Raw genomic sequence first — 15,394 nt, forward strand, 5'->3', positions numbered from 1 at the left:
TAGTGAGAGTTTCAGTTATAGAGTAAATTGGCTCATCTTTTTTTGAACCAATTACCTTAGGGAAAAAGATGTTACCTTAGAAGTGTTAAGACCTGGTGCTGTCTAAACCAATCTTTGGAAACTCATAAAACACTTCCCTCCTGTCAAAACAGTGCAGTTAGGTGCTGCAATGGATTGAGTTACCCTGAATAAGTCATTCTGCCCTGTTTGCCTCAGTTTCCTTATTTGGAAAATGAGCTGAAAAAGGAAAGAGCAAACCAGTATTTTTGCTAAGAAAACCCCATATGGGGTAAGGAAGAATTGAATATAATTGAACAACTGTCAAAAACACTTTTTAAGCTGGGATCATAGTGATTATTTTAAAGACATTTTTGTTATGTGAAAAATGTGTTGGGAACTGTCAAGTCTCTACTACTAACAAATATACAGGAACTTTGGAGTCACAGACAACACATTTTAGTATTAAAACTAAATTAACTTTGTTAAACCATGAGCCAGATAAGAAATGAAATCATAGTGCCATGTAAAATGAAATGACTAATCATTTAAACTTTTAACTTAGTGTTGTGACCCTACAAAAGATGGCATTGAAAGCACAACTGAAAAATGGAAGTTGGAGATTCATAACTACTATACTTGAATTATTATTATATTGCTGATAAGAGTACAGAAATAGCGTCTTAGTTAGCCCAGAATTATTTTTTAAATATTTTTTTTTAATTCTCTAATTTCTTCCTGTATCTCTTCACTCTTTTCTCTTGCAGGGCCATTTCATATATACTTTTGAAAGAAAAATGCAAAACTAATCATTATACCAAAAGTGTGTATGAGTGTGTGTGTGTAATGTGCCACATCCATGGTCCTCGACCCACATCAACAATGAGTTGATTTCTTGTATCACTTCTTTGGAGCTGTGTTTGTTATTGCTAATTATATAACATTTGTTTTTCATTGATTGTTTCATGGTTCTTTCCATTTATATAATTGTAATCAAAATGTACATGAGTTTTTTGATTCTGCTTACTTCATTCTGCTTCAATTCATGAACATCTTTCCATGTTCTCTGTGTTCATCATATGTGTTTCTTGGAGCAGAGGAAATGTTCGACTCTATTCATGTTCCACAATCATTCAGTTATTCCTCCTTAACAATTGATATGTACTTCATTTCTCTTAACTCTCAACACAAAAATTGCTGCTATATTTTGGTCCATATAGGAACTTTCTTGTTATCAATGAACTCTTGAGGATATATTCCTAGTCGTGGAATCTCTGGACTAAAGAACTTGGACATTTTGGTCACTTTATTTACATAATTTATTTTTTAATTTAACAAATACAGAATAGAAAATATTAGAAAAAGCAAAAAAAAAAAAATTGCCATGTGTACAGAACAACATAAGAGAGGATTCAAAATATCAGACAATAAGTTTCCATTTCAAGAAAGCCTTTATGTAGTATACATTGTGCTCAGAGCTGTCCATCTTTGCTTCCTTGTAGGTTTTCATTTGTTTTTAAAAACTTGCTTTCTTTTTATTCCTTTTCTCCTTCCCTTTCCCCAATACCATTCTCAAGGTGGCTAAAGTTAAGCATAAGTATATTCATGTAATTATATACACGTGTATAGATATATGCATATACATCAATATACTCACGCATATACATTCATTTATATCTATGCAAGTCTATACTGTTATTGTTGGGCCTCTGTTTCTCTGATGGTGACATCCTTCATTAGTCCAAGTCTTTCTCTGTTTTTCTAAATCTACCAATTCATTTCCTACACCATAGCAATATTCCAACCTTATATCATCTAGTTATTTTAAAATTCTACAATATTAATATAGCTCACATAGTGTAGTTTCCATTTTTTTCTCTTGATTAAATCTATTTTAGCTTTAACTTTGAGATCAATGATTACTATCCCTAATTTTTTTTCATTCTTCTCCTCCCAATCATTATATTTATGTATATCTCTTTATTTCCTATCCCTACTGACTCCTCTGCTTTGCTTCTACCCACTGCTTTGCCTTGCTATTACTTAATATATCCTTCTCCAAAAGTCTCTTGATGTTCTCATTCTTTCCTTCCCCTTTTATTCTATTCCTGTTGAACTACAGACTCTTTTGTATCCCCTTAGTCTGTTCCTTCCCCTTCTTTACAAATTTAGACTTTTATACCCAACTAGATGTATATGTATTATTCCCTCTTTAATCCATTCCTGATGTGAATAGGATTCCAACACTAGCAGCCTTCCTTCCCATCTAATTCCTCTCTATCAGTTCTTGCTCTTGCACTTCATATAAGCTCTTGACCTTTCACATGGTTTTGCTTTTTACAATCACATCATACCCAGCTCTACCTCAGCCTTTCTTTTGGACTACCCAATTACTAAAGACAATCTTAGACATATGGCTCATTTCTCCACTTGTAAAACAATTTGTCCTTATTGAGCCCCGTGTAATCAGTCTTTGACATTTACCTTATATTTCTCTTGGATCATATATGTCAGATTTTCTATTAAGTGCAACAAAAATCTGTCAATTTATTGGATGTCTATTTTTTTCATTCAGGATTAATTTTCTGTATTTGCATAATTTCATATTGCTTTCCAAAATGTTTGTACTGATTCATAGCTCCATCAACAATGCCCTAGTGTTTGTCTTCCCCAAAACTGCCATTAACTGGGCCCATCTTTACCCAGTTTAGTGGGCACAGAATTCTATTTGTAATAAAAAACAAGGGGAAAAAATTTTGATGTTTCCTTTTTGAAATATTAGGGCAATGTTTGCCTGCTCTGAGAGATTAGACATAGGGATATAAAGGGAAAATGTGCTATTGGAAGTATCCTGTGTCTGACTTCTGCTTTGCCTAAGCTAGTGTACAAACAAAAGTATAGACAAAAACAGACCAGAGGAATTTAATTCAGTGGGAGATGGTTTGAGCTGTCGCTCATATTTCTTGGACCATAAGATTCGTCAGGGAGGTAGAAAACCAACTAAAGACTACTCTTAAGGAAAACAAACTGGAGAAATGCAATGGTGGCAAAGTCTTATATGAATTTATAAGTAGCATGTAGCATATAGAAACAATATCAGCTAGGGAATGGAAGAGAAAATATATCAGCACCTAGTTGGAAAATAGACCCAGTATTGGTTCTTGGTGAGCACTATCTTTTTTCCAGTAGTTTTCTGGAGTGAGGTGACAAAGGGAGAGATTGAAACAGTGAAAAGGAAAGGAAAATCATTAATGAGGGGAGCAATGGAACAACATTCTCATGGAAAGAGGGATATATTCTTTTTACTTTTTTTTTAATTTAATTTTGATTTTTGAATTTTCTCCCTCCCAATTTCTCCTTCCCCAGGCATTGAGAAGGCAAGAAAAAATAAAACCCATTACAAATATGACTAGTCAAGCAAAACCCCATATTAGCCATGTCCAAAAAAAAAAAAAAAAAAAAAAAAAAAGGAAAATAGGCTTCAACTTGCACTGTTGAATCTGTCAGCCTTCAATCTGGAGGTGAGCAGCATATTTCATCATGAATTGGTGGATTTGTGGTTGGTCATTGTGTTGATTAGAGTTCACAAATTTTTAATTGTTCTTGTTTACAATATTGTAACATTTGTTCTGGATCTGCTCACTTCACTTTGCATCAGATCATACAAGACTTGTTTTTATTTTTTTTTTAACCATCCCCCTTCACTTCTTACAACACAATAGTGTCTTATCACCTTTCTGTACCATAATTTGTTTAGCTATTCCTGACTGGATAAGCATCCCATCAGTTTCTATCCTTTGCCACTACAAGAAGAGCTAATACAAATATTTTTTACATGTTGGTCCTTTTCCTGTTTCTTGATCTCCTTGGGGTTATAGATCTAGTAGCAATCCAAGTCAAAGAGCATGCCCAGTTTAATAGCTTTTGGTGCTTAGTTCCAAAACCTCCTGGAATGGCAGACTAATTCTTAGGCCCATTAACAATGCATGCACATACCTGTTTTTCCATTCCTTTCTAGCATTTGACATTTTCACATTTAAAAAAAAAAAAAATCAATCTGTGGGTGTTAGGTTAGTACTTACAGTTGTTTTGATTTAGAGCATTTTCTCCTAAGGCAGTATTGTGGGCTTGATTTCTTCCTCTGAAAATTGCTTGTTCACATCCTTACGCCATTTGTCAGTTGGGCAATTAAGAAATATATTCTATAAGGGGAAATGAAGACCTGATAATAAGCATAATCTGCAGGATTTGGTGCACAGGTCCTCTGAGAGTGTTGTTCCTTAAAAGGAGGAAAATCAGTTTGTTGGGGCAACTGGCATCAGAAGAAAGTGGAAGGGTGTGGATTTATAAAGTCCATGTCACAGGGGAAAGCAAATGATCATGGAGAGAGCAAGGAGTAGAATTGAACCAAATTATCAGAGTAATCTCTACTGTGGGGCAATACTTAGATCCTTATTCTCTCGCTAAAAGTATTAATGATACTTCTAAAAATCGGGTACAACAGAAAAAGGGGACAAGTTCCACAAGCCAATAATAGAAATTGTGTAGAAGGAATTAAAAATTGGTACTTTAGAAACTTTAATTTCACAAGGAACGCAAAGACACTAACAAAGGAATAAGTAAATGTAAAAGTCATAAATCAAAAGATTAGAAGACAGAAAAGGAAGAGAATTAAAGAACAAGAGTAACAAAATTTTTGAGTCACATAAATTGAAGGCACTTAATACATTTTTCTTTTCTTCCCTTCCCTTCCTTTTCCCTTTCTCTTTCCTGCCTCCTTATCTCCCTCACCTTCCTTCCTCCCTCCCTCCCTTCCTTTTTCCCTATCTTCCTTCCTCCCTTCTTTTTTTCCTTCATTCTTTCCTTTCTTCCCTCTTTCCTTCCCTCCTTTCCTTTCTTTCTTCCTTCCTTCCTTGTTTCCCTCTTTCCTTTCCTTGTCTTCTTCTTCCAGATAATTTTTCCTTTATGAATTTAGATACTATTACACTTGAGATGTAATTTTGATGTTGGGTTATTGTTTATAGTTCTTTTAGCGTAATGTAGTTTTCTTGTTTATTCTCTATATTGTGAGTTTTTATTTTTGTTTTGTCTGATAGCCTGGCAGTAATTCCTTCCTTTTCTTGGATTCACCTTATGAATAGTAGATTTTATTCCAGCCTCCCATTTTTATTCAGTATATGTCTGCTTTTCAGGTGTTTCCTATAAGTAAAAGATTGTGAGGTGTTTTTTTTCTTAGGCAATCTGTCATTTTATTTTTATTAGGTTGTTTAATTCATTTACATTAAAAATTATGTGAATTAAATCTATATTTTCCTCCATTTGTATTTCTAGTTTTCCTTCCCTTTACTCCTAATTCAGGATTTATTTGTGTTTGTTTCTCTTCCTCTTTTAATATAGTACTTTGTTCCTACCATTGTTTTTGCTTAATTTGCCTTAAGAAAACCTCCTTCTCCCAGGATTTCTTCTCATCACTAAAATACTCTTCTTATTGTTAACCTTTTTCCTACCTCAGAAAAAGAAGTAACAAAGGAACTACTAAAAAAAAAAAAAAAAAAAAAAACTCCTGCTCTGATAGATTTAATTTTAAACAATACTAATAATGTACAATTATTCTCAAAATTTGAGAAGAAAAATCTCTAACAAATTCTTTTTTTGAGACAAATTTAGACCTAATAGCTAAGCAAGCAAAAAAAGAAAGCAAAGGAGAAATATAGACTAATGCTATTAGTTAATATAAATTTAAAATAAAACTCTATCAAAGAGATTGCAGTAATTTAGCCAAGCAGTCATTCATAGTGACCAAAATGGATTTATGCCCAGATTGCAAGAATGATTCAACATTAGAAAAGCAGTCAGCACAATTAATCAAAAACAAACACAGCCAAAACCACAATTATCTCGGATGCAAAAAAAGACTTTGACAAAGTGCTTCACTTATGCATGCTAAAGATCCTACAAAATACAAGCATAGAGGGATCACTTTAAATACTATAAAAATTATCTACAACCAAAAGTAAGCATTATATGCATAAAGATACACTAGAAGTTTTCCCAATAAGCATAGGAGTAAAACAAGAATTCTTACTCTTTGTGTTATTTGATATAGTTCTAGAAACTATAAGTTATAAAACAAGATAAAGAAATCAAAAGCATAGATAGGTAAAGAGATAAAACTTTCCCTTTTTGCTGTTGAAATAATGGCTTATTTAGAAAATCTTACTAGATCAGGAAAAGATACTAATTGAATAAATTAATAACTTTAGCAAAATTGCAGTCTACAAACTTAACTCATCAACATCAACAGCATTTCAGTAAAATAATAACAAAATCCAAGTAGAAATAATAGAAAATGAAATCTTCAAAATAACTTCAAAATGAAATTAAAACCATTTTTAGTCAGATTAAAAAAAATGCTCTGAATAACTATAGGTCAGAGAAATGCAAATTAAGACAACTCTGAGATACCACTACACATCTCTCAGAGTGGCTAAGATGACAGGAAAAAAAAACAACGAATGTTGTGGGATGTGGGAAAACTGGGACACTGATACATTGTCGGTGGAATTGTGAATGGATCCAATCATTCTGGAGAGTAATTTGGAACTATGCTCAAATAGTTGTCAAACTGTGCATATCTTTTGATCCAGCAGTGTTGTTACTGTGCTTATATCCCAAAGAGATCTTAAAGAAGGGAAAAGGACCTGTATGTGCAAGAATGTTTGTGGCAGCCCTTTTTGTAGTGGCAAGAAATTGGAAACTGAATGGATGCCCATCAGTTGGAGAATGGCTGAATAAACTGTGGTATATGAATGTTATGGAATATTATTGTTCTGTAAGAAATGACCAACAGGATGATTTCAGAAAGGTCTGGAGAGACTTACATGAACTGATGCTGAGTGAAATGAGCAGGACCAGGAGACACAGCAAAAAGATTATATAATGATCAGCTGTGATGGATGGGCTCTTTTCAACAATGAGGTGATTCAAAGCAATTCCAATAGACTTGAATTGGAATGCTACCTATATCCAGAGAGAGAACTATAGTCACTGAGTGTTTTCACTTTTTCTATTGTTGTTTACTTGCTTTTTGGTTTTTTTCTCATTTTCCTTTTTGATCTGATTTTTCTTGTGCAGCATGATAATTGTGGAAATATGTATAGAAGAATTGCACTTGTTTAACATATGTTGGATTATTTGCCATCTAGGGGAGGGGAGAAGGGGAAAGGAGGGAGAAAAAAAACATAGGGTTTTGCAAAGGTAAATGTTAAAAAATTATCTATGCATATGCTTTAAAAATAAAAAGCTTTAAAAAATAAAAAAAATTTAATTTATGGAAGAAAACAAACATTTTGATAACATAACATACTAAAAAAGTTGATTCCACATGAAACTTCAGATACATTATGTACAACTTTTTATTCCTTTTAAATATATAATAAGATTATCATGTACATTAAAAAATATTACCTCAGTCTGAAAAATAACAAAAATGCATGAAATATTTTGAGGCTGTACCAAAGAACAAGAAATACTATATGTATTCAAACTACAAATAATCAATTATAAAATATTGCTTAGAGAAATAAAGAATAACTTAAATAACTAGAGGAATTTTCAATGCTCCTAGCCAATCTTTGCCAAGATAATAAAAAAGATCATAATACCAAAGTTAATTTACAGTTTAAATGTACTAAATTAAATTACTAGTGATACTTTATAAAGCTCAATAAAATAACAGCAAAACAAATTACAAAACCAAAATTACAAAATTCATTCGGAGGAATAAAAGATGTAGAATACCAAGAGAAACAATGAAAAAGTTGGAATGAAGAATGAATAACACTTCCAGATCTCAAAATATATTATAATGTAATAGTCATCAGAATAATTTATTATTGTTTTAAAAAGATATAAAACTAACTAGACAAAAATCCAATGTTTAGCAATAAAAATATACTTAGGAAAGAATTTCTTATTTGTTAAGTTCTTAACATATCAAAAAATTAAAACAGATACAGATCATATGACTTTTATAAATATGGATAAAAGATTATAGTCTTAACAAAGAGTAAAGCAATTACAAAAGATGAATAGATGATTTTGATTACAGTAATTGAAACTCTTATGCACAAATTTAATATATCTGGAATAATAAGTACAGGAAAGATACCCCAAATCACTAGTGAGAGAAGAAATGCAAATCCAAAAAATCCTGAGATTTCACCTCCCCACTGGCCAAAATGGCAAAGATGGTAAAAATGTGAATAGCTGGTGTTATCTTGCAGGAAGATAGGTGTTGTGGTGTTTCTGTGTATTGTTGGTGGAATTATGAATCATTATAGCCATTTTGGAAAACAATTTGGAATTATACAAATAAAATATCCATACCCTTTGACACGGAGACTCCACCATTAGGCATTTGTTAAGTGTGTGCCCCAGGTCCAGAAATGCTTGGAAATCTTCTATTTCATAAAGATCTAATTTCTCTCTTGTAGGATTATACTCAGCAGAGAGAATTTACTGGTCACTTTCTGAGAAACTCCTAGGCATATTAAAGCCAAAATCCAGAGCTTCCAAGTCAAAGAAAAAATGCTGTAAGTAATCAAGAGGAAAGAATTATTGTAATGAAGAGCTAATCAGGCTCAACCAATGCTTTAGCAGCCACCACTTTACAGGAGCAGACAGTTTGGAATATGATATTCCAAAAGGGAAATGATATGTCTTCAGTTAAGACTTAAATTACCCAGTAAACATTGAGCAATCACTGTGGACAAAACACTTTGCCAAATTCTAAGAGATATAAGGATAAGTAACTGGCACAGGAGGCCCATTCAAGAGTTCAAATTCAGCCTCAGACACTAGCTATATGACTCTGGGCAAGTCACTTAATCCTGTTTGCCTCAGTTCCTGATCTATAAAATGAGCTGGAGAAGGAAATGACAAATCACTCCTATATCTTTGCCAAGAAAACCTCAAATGGGGTCACAAAGAGTCAGACAGGATTGAAATAACATAAGCAACAAGAAGATAAAAGTCCATTCCCTTGGGACGCTTATAAATCTAATAGAAGAGAAGATATACAGAAATAACTATGGCAAAAGGCAAAAGTCTTCTTCCATCTTCCATAGGAGAAAATTGTATAGATGAAGGAGCTAGAGAAGAAAACTTGAGATGAATAAGGAAGAAATTAGGTAGAGGATTTGGAGGGCTTAGGACTGGTGAAAGGGGTCAGATGATGAATCTGAGGAGTAATCTGAAAGAATTTAAGGAAAAATTAAAATTTGAAGATGACTTAACCTGAAGAAGGAAAAAGTTTGAGGAAAAGGGCTAAAGAAAGAATGAAGGGAAGAAAAGTCTGGGTAATAAAAAAAGGTTGGAGAGAAGGAAAATGAAGTTGAATGTTCCCGTGATGTTGTTTAGAGGTGATGAAGGGAAACAAAGGTGTAAGAAGATGATTAAAAATAATGGTTAAAAGGTAATAAAAGACATAAACTATCAGTAAGATCAAAGGGCAGAATAAGTTTTGCAATCAACAACTATTCAAAGTTCAGGTCAGTTTACCTTCCAGAAGAGAAGAGGAGGTTTGAAGAAGGGAAGAAGTCTGAAGGTCTGAGAGAATAAGAAAGAATAATGTGGATCCACAAGTATCATCAGGTGGAAGATCACCCAGTAAACGTTAGAAGAGAGAAGAAAAGTGGCTAGTGGTAACTGTCTGTTGAGGGGAACTATTTGTCAGCCTTTTCATAAAAGAAATGTCTATTGTTTTCCCAGAATGCACACCCAAGACAAGATCAAAGAACCTCCCAAGACTTGTCATCATGAATGAATATTGATCTCTTCTGGTGATCCTTGTGGGCATAAATAAAACCACCAGAAAGAACTTGCAGAGCATTGACAAAGATGACTGCCTCTTGGTTAAGAAAAAAACATGGAGGCATAAGTAATGTTTTCATCCCCACTGAAGGCCAGCAACATAAAAGATGAGATAAAAGCTAATTTTGTAGGTGAACAACTGGGTTTTAAAAGACAGTATCTGAAAATTGAGACTTCTATTTCTGAACCATAATTTCAATGATAGCTTCCTTAAGTAAAATAACCTTGACAAACTTTGGTAAAAATATATTTGCCTCATATCTAGCAAATTACATAATCACCCAGGTAGATTTCACAGAAAGAAACTATAGCTTGGAGAAGAAGTAGCCTAGAAACTCTGTTAGGTTCTTACTAAGTGCTAAGTCGGTACTTAACAATTCTCTAGTCTACACCTTTTGGTTCTGGCCTTTAAGGGGAGTTTTACCCCTTTGAACTTCTGGGGAGGAGCTTACATGTTTAAAAGGAGCAAGTTCATTGGTAGAAGCAATTTTCCCACAAGCCCTTGAGTTCTCACACGCCCATTCTCTGGGAGGATAAAAGAAGTTGAGCAAGGAGTGAGTCTATTCTAGGTCAGAGTTGAGATGGCTCTCTACAGGAAGAAGAGTCTGGCCGGGAGATTGAGTTGAGACAGCAGATCTCCTCCCTGGAGACAACAGAACATTACAATTTGGCGCCCAACGTGGGGCAAGGACTTTTGCTTATCCTGACAAGGACTTATTCTGAGCCCTTCAGGGGAGCTAGCCCAGACCTTCACAATTTAGCGCCCGAACAGGGAACGGTAAGAACCTAACAAAACACCTTAGGAGAGGAGCCCAGAGTAAAGCCTACAACCTCAAGAAGGATGAACAAGCAAGAAAAGTAAGAAAGCAAATTTGTCCTCATGAAGACCATGGAGACTTGTAATGAGAACTATGATTAGGGTATGACTCTGGATGAGGCTATCTTATTCAAATGGAATAGGACTGGCAAAAAGGGATGGCAGGGAATCATTACATGTTAAGGTGGCTTATTCATGTAGGGAGAGGAATCAGAACAGAACATTTGGGTAGAAAGTAGTAGAGAAACAAATGGAAACAAAGTTGTTACTTCCATAGAAAAGTGAAATAGAAGAAGAAAATGTCTCACACCTAGCACAGAGGCATAATGTAGTAATAATGGAGAGCTTAACAGTTAAGACATTTCCTGGAAATCTCTGACAAAAGCAGAGCAGATAATTCTTAATTCCCCTTTATGACCATTTCAACCCTCAAAAGGTGGAAGAATCAACAGGAGGGAATGCTATTCCATATCTAATTCTCAGAAAAAAAACAGAAAGAGACTGGATGTGAAGGAGGAGTGATAGAAACCATGGTGGGTGGGATTAACTACCACTTTCTTGTTTTTCTCCTTTATTTACAAAATTTTACATCACAGGGTGGTGTCTTGATTCAGGCATGAGCTGAATTTAAGTGAGTCAGAACTGCACACATTTTTCAGCCTTAATCTCTCTTTGAAGTCCAGTGACAGGACAAAACACAAGTGACCTGAGTTCCCAGGATACAGTGGATGACCTTGGGTCTTCCATGTATGGCCAGGCCCTAAGGGCTTCACAACACCTGCTTCAGTCACCTTTATGGCCGCTGGAACAAACTGTTCTCATCTGCCCCTTCCTCCAGGAAAGTCTTCACGTGCTCTTCATGTTAGGACTCCCTCCTAACTCACCAAGGGTTTCGGTTACAGCCATCTGATTTAGCCATCTGCCGAGATGGTTTGTACCCAGGTGTGGCTACTGTGTCACTACAGCTTCTTGAAACAACAGGTGAGAGTTGGGTGGAAGGCAAAGGCAGGAGCAGCCTCAAAAAGGGTTTGGCAAGCCTTTATAACAGAAGGGCTGGCCCTCCTGGAACACTTTATACACAGCCGTGCCCTCCTAGAATGTAGGTTAGAGAAAAAAGCTAGGTGTAGAAGAAAAATATCAATAATGGACAAGCATGCCAGGAATAATGTTAATGAGTTTATTATTGATGAGGTCTTCACCGTTAGGTATGGTTAACAGAGGAATTGATAAAAATCCCTGAGGCAGGCAGGCAGAAGGCTCTGATAAGAGACCAGTTTAGCTCCATGGTCTCACCTTCTGAGGAGCTCATCCAGTCTGAAATCCAAGTTATGTCAAAGACCCGAGACCCACTCTCTGGAAGTGTCTCCAAATAGTCTCACCTTCCCATGCCCTGTCAGAAATCTCAGTCATGTTCCAGGGGTTAAATTTTCCTATAAAATCTACTTCAGGGCCATCCCGTGGCTGCAGCCTTCCTTTGGGTCAGTCTGCCATGGCATTCTGCCTCGTGATGTCTTTCTCCTTAGCCCCCTCTCCCCTATACCCCCCATAGTATCTTTCCTAATTCCACTAGGCTTACCAGCCCACTTCTCCTTACAGATAACTCTTTAGATTCTGAGTCCCTTTCAGGACTTAGCCTGCCAACTAAGAGCATACGGAAGCCCAGCTTTTGGTGCCTGCCATCATCTAGTGTCTACATCACCTCCATCATGTTGGTACCCGAACCACATCATCATCTACATCACCCACATGATTTTGGTGCTGAAACTACATTATTCTCATTCAAGCATTATTCTAATTGGAGAGGAAAATATGCATCTTTCTTACCCAAAATAACATGAGATTCTTAGACAAGGAAATTTCATAATAAAACATAACTCCAAAAGTCAGGGTAAAATAAAATTTAATATTTTGTTTCATTAATCCAGAACAATTCTATATACCACTCATTTCCTTTATGACAATTCTCTTTAAATCATGAAGAGAGAGGCTACTCTTCTTAGGTGGTTTGTTACCCTAAGAGGCTCAAAAGTGGATCAATCAGGGGTTCATCTTATCTAACAGATTTTAAAGAGTCCATAATGTTGAAGATAAAATTTAAAAAGTCTGGCAAAAACAATTTTATTTAATCAAATAATATCTAAGTATCTAAGCCATTTCTGGCTTGCCCATGCCATCTAACATCATTATCTGTCCCCAAGATGGTAAATTTTATAGGAATCTTAAAAGGAAAATATAGTAATATGTGAAAATATAATTTTAGATTAACAGTCCAAAGTAATAAGAGTAATAAAATCACCACTTCATTTCTTATGCAGCAAAGTGGTATTCTTCCTTTGATCACTACTTTAATCCTTTCTCAATGGATAAGTATCGATCTCTTTGGTTGGTTGTCTTTCATTCTCTAAGAGGACCAAAATGACATCACTATATTAAGAGTTACAACCATGGCTGATCAGACCAGTACAAGCTCAGGATGCTCTGCCCAGGTTGGACACAAAATAGTCTCTATGAACATTTGGGGTGTCTTCTCTAACTGCATCTTGAGTTTCTTCTGGGCTAATTCACTTATGCTTTCCTCATGGAGCAAGACCTTCTCTGATGAGGGCACGCCATGTGGGGCAGTCTTGTGCCAAGGTCTCCCATGTCATACAATTGATTCTGAAATTCTTAGGCCTTGAGAGGATCCTTGTATCGCGTTTTCTGACTACCTTGTGAGCGCTTGCCCTGTGTGAGTTCTCCATAAAATAATCTTTTTGTCAAGCATGCATTTGGCCTTTGAACAATGTGAGCAGCCCAGCAGGGCTGTGCTCTCCACTGGGGAGTTGGAATGCTTGTTCTGCCAGGAGCAGAAGAGGTCTGTACACATTTGTGCACCTGACCAGGCCTTTGATACTGTCGGTCACAAGGGCTTATGGAAAACCATCAAAATTTGGTTACTCAGAGAAGTTCTCCAGTACAGTATGTCAGTTTCATGACAGGAGGCTTGCCCGGGTTCTGGACAATGGATGATGCTCTTGAGCTTTCCCAGTCACCAGGGCAGTGACACAAGCTGTGTGCTTGCTCCCATGCTTTTTAGCATGAAGTTTTCAGCCATATTGGCAAACACCTTTGATATGGACAAACACATAATCAAAGTCAGCTTCAGCACTCAGGATAAATCTTTGACTTGAAAAGACTTGATAAGCCAAAACTAGAGTGGAGGGAGTGTTGAAGCATGCTTTTTTGTTTGCAGATGATTGTGCACTCAATGCAGCCTCTGAAGATGAGATGTAACAAAGTACGGATTGATTCTCTGTTCCTTGTGCTAACCAATCACTTCAGGAGAGTGGGGAAAGAAATAATGTCAATGAAGCAAGAAGTAGATTTGTTATTTCCCTTTATCTATTTCTTTAAGAAGAAAGACCTTTTTGTCCTCAACTTATCATTCACCTTTCTAAGGGATTTGTTTTGTCCAGGAACCTGGGAAAAGGATGTTAGAGAAAAATATTATTTCTTAATGTTTTAAATTTTACTAAAAAGGAAGCTTTTAAAAACACACTTCCATACAAGATACACACACACACACATACACACACACACACACACACACACACACACACACACAGATAACAATCCCACTGATTAAAATTCTACAGAAATTAACCCATGAAGAAGTTCTGAAGATATTAATTATGAGGAAATGATTCCAATAAGGAGGTGAAAATTGTCAGAGGTGACTGATATGCATCCACGGGAAATACACCAATTAACTTGGATTTTAGATGTGAACAAAAGAGGACAGAGTAAATATAAGTGAATATAAGTTCTATAAAATGTCAGACATTCTAAAACTTAGGATTCAAGTTAAGGACCACAAAGAGGTGTTTGGATTTTGTTTTGTTTCTGTGTTTGGGAAAAGAAGAAAATAAAGACTCTGTCACCAGCTTTTTTTTTTTCCTTCTCTCCATAATTATTTGATCACCTCATCTTCTCCAATGAGTTCAGTTGCCAAGTCTATGTAGATAACTTTTTGATCTGTCTATATAGTTCTAGTCTCTTTCCTATGTTCCTTAGGTCACATCATCTAGTAGACATTTCAAACTGGATGTCTCAGAGGCATTTTCAACTGAACATGTCTAAAACTGAATTCAGCATTTCTCCCCAACACTCTCCTTTCCTGAATTTTTAAATTTTTGTCAAGGGTACCACTATCCTTCTATTCTGCTAGGTTTGTTATTTTGGTTGATATTTTGAATTTTCACATATCAATTTGACATTTCTACTTTCATAACATTCCTAGCAAATATTCACTCATTTCTTTATATTTACACAGACACCAACCTAGTTCAAACTCACCTTACTCCCCAAGCGAATTATTAAAATAACCTCATAATGAGTCTCCTGCTTGCTTTCTCTCCTCCATCCTCCATACAGCTGCCAAAGTGAATTTCCTGAAGCATGAATCTAGGAAATGGGAAAGACACCAGAAAAATAGAAAAGATTAAACTTTCCAAATTTCAGGGAAGGTAGATAAATCTGCAAACAGCCAATCGATGAACTTGACTTCAGATTTTGGGAAAATTCTAGTATCAAAGAGGAGATCTAGAAAGTGAAGTAATAATTGCATATAAGCAACATGGTTTCATCAATAACCAGTGATACCAAAACTACCTTAATATCTTTTAGAAGAGACAACAAAATAAACATAGTTTACTTAGATTTTGGCAA

Source organism: Sminthopsis crassicaudata, chromosome 3 (assembly GCF_048593235.1).
Source record: "Sminthopsis crassicaudata isolate SCR6 chromosome 3, ASM4859323v1, whole genome shotgun sequence".
NCBI classification, from domain to species: Eukaryota; Metazoa; Chordata; class Mammalia; order Dasyuromorphia; family Dasyuridae; genus Sminthopsis; species Sminthopsis crassicaudata.